This window comes from Marmota flaviventris, chromosome 20, assembly GCF_047511675.1.
Source record: "Marmota flaviventris isolate mMarFla1 chromosome 20, mMarFla1.hap1, whole genome shotgun sequence".
Classification (NCBI taxonomy): Eukaryota; Metazoa; Chordata; class Mammalia; order Rodentia; family Sciuridae; genus Marmota; species Marmota flaviventris.
The window spans coordinates 15,433,426-15,438,164 of NC_092517.1; the positions used below are offsets into that span (position 1 = coordinate 15,433,426).

The window sequence follows — 4,739 nt, forward strand, 5'->3', positions numbered from 1 at the left end:
TCTCCTCCCTTCACTTTTATTCAATACAGTACTGGAAACTTTAGCCAGAGCAATCATGCAATAGAAAGAAATATAAGAGTTACAAATAAGAAAGGAGGAAGCTGAATTATCCCTGTTTGAGGATGATAGGACATAAAATCAATATACAAAAATTCATCGTCTTCCTATACACCAACAATGAACTTGGTTGAAAAAGAAAACAAAAACCCCATTCACGAGAGCTTCAAGACATAAATAAGCAGATCGTTTTTTGCCTGGCAGGTCCAGTGTGCCTGGGCAGAGGGCATGTGGGAGAAGGCAGAGCTTGACAAGTGGGGCTCCAGGTGGGATATTCTAGGGCAATGTAAGCAGATTTGTCATCTGGGGAATCCCATGGCTGTTTTTAGTGGACTCTGGGGCCCTTTTACAAGTGTAAACAGAGCATTCAGCTAGAGCTGTTTTAGTACCACTGGGAGCCTCGGTGTGATTGAGAAGATAACACAGTTGCATGTGGTGGACCACAGCACCCTGGGGAACACCCCATATCATCACCCTCCTTGGTGTACCTATGTCTACAACAAGAATGGGGTGGGCAAAGTTAGCAACTGAATACTGCTGGTCATCAGGGGACAGAAGAAAAATGCATTCATTGTAGGACACCACAGGCCTGGCCACTGAAGGACCCCTAAGTTCGGCTCTAACAACATGGTCCTCACTGAGAACAATGGGAACCCTGTAGAGATCCAAATTAAAGTACCCATACCCAGAAGCCTGCGCCAGAGGGAAGGAGAGTATTCCATGGTGCTGGCCATCGCCGGGAACTTTGTGTGAGCAGAGCCCAGGCCTTCAGCTGCAGGGGACTCATGAAGAGAGCAGTTTCAAGAACTGCATCTTTGCTGAGAGGAAGCCAGGTTGCCAAGTGGTTGCTATGCTGGATCAGTGTCCTGGGAGAGAATAAACATTTTCATGTAAAAAATAATAATAATAAAAATAAATAAATAAATAATGCCTAAGAATTAATCTAACCAAGGAGATGAAAGATCTCTATAATGAAAATCACAAAATACTGGGGTTGTATGTATCTTGAAGAATCATTCAGTCAGTTCTTGATCTATGATCGTAAGAAATAAGTATCTGAGCACCCTTGATATATAGTCCTCTTTATGTACTTTTCCAAGTCAACCATAGTGTGGAAATATTAATGGAGATTTTCAGAAATGAATAACTTGTCAGTTTTAAATAATTTTAATTATAATAAATTATTATTTTCATTATTAATCTTTTCCTGTGCCTAGTTTACAAACTAAACTTTATCATAAGTATGCATGTATAAGAAAAAACAGTATGTCTAGGGCTCCCTACTGCCCATGGTTTCACGTCCCCATTGGGAGTCCGGGAATGTATCCCCCACAGAATACTGTACAACTACAAGGTACCGTCTCTCTAGGGCCAAAAAGATATATGATCAAGAAATACATGATTCATTTGACAAGGGACAGCATGGCCTTTTACCCGGGTCAGTTGTGGCCTGTCATAAGGGGCTTGGGATCATCCTCTCGCACAATTCCAGGGGGCACTACAGAGTGACAACATGAATGGTACCCCAGGAGTTGAGCCTGTGTGGCAGATTCAGTAGGTCTAGGAGCCTTATCTATAGGTAAATGAAATATCTACGATGTGACACTGACTTTAGACATCTGAACCAGGTAAGTGAGTACATAAAAATCACAGGAAATCTTAGAACATAAGGAAGCATGTGTGTTCACACACAGAGATGCTAGCCAACTCCAGAAGAGAACGACGCAAGTATAAAATCAAGTGTTTTGGAATTTGGAACACATTCTCCCATAGAAACAGGACCCAGATGGGGGCTTCTTAGGTTGGCATCCAGGATATAATGATTAAGTTCTGAGCCAATGTCTTTGGGTTAGTTCCCCTTAGAAAAGGAAGAGGCTATGAATTTACTCCTTCATCCCCTACTTTTTCCACCTAGATCAAAAAGAAGAAGACAAGTTTATGTGGTTAACACCACAAGAAGAGTCCTGAAGTCAGACATTGCAGGATGTAGAATATAGATCAGAAAACTGGGTTGAATTCTGGCTGCACTGTGTGATTTTGAATAAGTAGCTCAACCTCTCTAAGCTTCAGTTTCTTTATCTTTAGAACACAGGTACTGCCATGCTGATGCCACAGTATGCAGCGTAAGAGAGATGGGGTGTATGAATGCCCAAGCACAGCCTGTGGTAAGTTTATCAATCACTTTTACTATGCAACAATCTCAAAATCTCAGTGGCATATAAGTAAGTATGTCTCTGGGCCTGAGGTTTGGTTAGGGAAATCTCTGCTCCATTACCTCCTTTTGGAACCCAAGATGGAGAGGCAGCAGCTACATGGAGCAAGCATGGTTGCAGAAGATGAACACAGGGAGTAATCACTACCTGGACAGGATAGTATTTTGATTAGCTTTTATGCTGCTATGACTAAAAGTTCTGACCAGAACAATTTTAGAGGAGGAAAACTTCATTACAGGGCCCACGGTTTCAGAGGTCTCAGTCCATAGACAGCCGGTTCCATTCCTCGGGGCTCAAGGTCAGGCAGGACACCATGGTGGAAGAATGCGGTAGAGGGAAGCAGTTCACATGACAATCAGAAAAGCAAAGAGGTCTCCACTTGCCAGATACAAATATATACCCCAAAGCCATGCCCCAATTCCCACCTCTTCCAGCTACACCCTACCACTTCAGCTAATCCATATCATGGGGATTAATTCACTGATTGGGTTAAGGCTCTTACAACCCAACCATTTGTCCTCTGAACTTTCTTGCATTGTCTCACACGTGAGCTTTTGGGGGATACCTTACATCCAAACCATAACAGATGGTTTCTAAAGTGTGTAAAGGTTGCAAATGTTGTTTTATCCTGGGTGTTACTATCACCAAAGAGCCCTGAGCGTTTCCTTCAGAATTCATGAAGGGGAGCATTAAACTGGGTTTATAAGAGCTATATCTGATGAGCAAAGGGGAGTATCTGAGAGGACATGAGCAAAAGTCACTCCTGAAGTAAGGCAGCTGTGGTGCATAGGCACAAAACGGAGCAGAACCATCAACTGCTTCATAGGATGTTGTAGTTCAATGACCCAAAAGATGTGCCTGATACCTTCCCTTCCTTTCTTACCATCTCCAATCCTAGATCAAGTCTTTGGATGTACTCCCACAATATAACCTTTACCTTCCTCTGTCCATGGCCTGACGTGTCATCATCTTTTGTATGGACTACTGCAGTACCTTCTTCATCATTACCTGCCTGTTCTGTAATCTATTTTCACACTGGTTAACAGTGGTCTTCCCAAGGTGAATATGCTCTCATGTCAATCACTGATAAAAATGCTTCATGTTCAGGAGTAACATCCTCCACACTGTGCATTCCAGCTTTGATCCCTGTGATTATCTTCAAGACCCTAAACCCCTCATAATCCAATTCATTACTCCTCTCTATTCAGGCTTCCAATTATCTGTCACTTATTCAGAGAGCCCTTCCTGCTCTCCTCAACAAGATCAGAGCCCTCAGTTACAAGCTCTTCCAGCACCACTGACCTCTCCTTTGTAGCATCTGATATGATATGATATACCTAAGGTCACAGAACTGTCCATCAACAGAATCAAGTCTGGGTGCAAGCAGATGATGTGGTCAGTACTAGGCCTCTCTTTGGTTCCAAGTTACTTTCCAAATGTCTTGTAGAATCACAGCTGCTCAAAGCAAGTAGTCCCTGGAGTTAATGATGCTGTGCACCAGTACAAATTAAAAATGTAATTGGATTTGAAGATTTACAAAGATCTGGGGTGATAGGATAATACTGCAATATTAAGATTCAGGAAAATGCCTCTAACTTCTGATGTAGTTATTGACTTAATAGATGAGCCCCTAGTTACTATGAGGCTACTGGGCACAGGTACTATATTCAGCAATGGGGAATCACCTAAAAGAAAATGGAAATACTGATAGTTTAGCATGTGAAGAAAATGGCATTTATTTAGAAGGAAAGGCTGGGACAATCAGATTATGGGACAATGTGAATGAGAAGGTCAGAAATTTGGTTTCATCCTATAGGAAAAGAAAAGCCAATGAATGAAGGCTTTTAGCAAGAGATACTTTTCTTCCTCCTCTTCATCACAATAAAAATAATGGTGACTGTTCACAGAGCACCTACTGAGGCTACTAGTTCTGACCACCCTTTGGGATCAGAACTAATATTAACGCCAACTGAGATGGATAAGGAGCCTTAAGCAAAGAATTAACAGAACCCATATGTCAGAGTCTGGGTGCGACGCCCTATCTCACCCTGAACACCCTATAGAATCTTTGCTTTCAAACATACTCCAAACAGCATTGGGGGGGGGGCGGGCAGAGATTTGGGAGCCATCAACATTTCATTGGGTTGGTTCAAAGCAGGAGAAAAGCCAAGCTTCAGGAGAGAGAAAGGGGAATCAGAGAAGCAGGGAGAGAAAGGCAGCTGAGGCTAACAGAGTCCAGAAAAACCACACAGGTGGAATTTTCCAAAGTTCAGGAGGGAGGGCGGGGCAGAAAGTTACCTAGTGGTCAGGCAGGATGGGGATGGGAAAAGAACCACAGGATCTGTCAGATGAAGAGGGCTTTGGGGACTTTACAGGCAGGATTTTCAGAGGAGTGGTGGGGGAGGGCGCCAGATTGCTGTGGGCTGAGGAACGAGTGGGAGGTGAAGACAGGGCCGACGCTGCGACTCA

The 4,739-nt window shown here is 43.1% G+C and overlaps 1 pseudogene; it reads left to right on the forward strand.

Annotated features, from left to right (window-relative positions):
- Window positions 1-372: 372 nt before the first annotated feature.
- On the forward strand, window positions 373-810 carry LOC114089816 (large ribosomal subunit protein uL14m pseudogene; annotated as a pseudogene).
- Window positions 811-4,739: the final 3,929 nt, after the last annotated feature.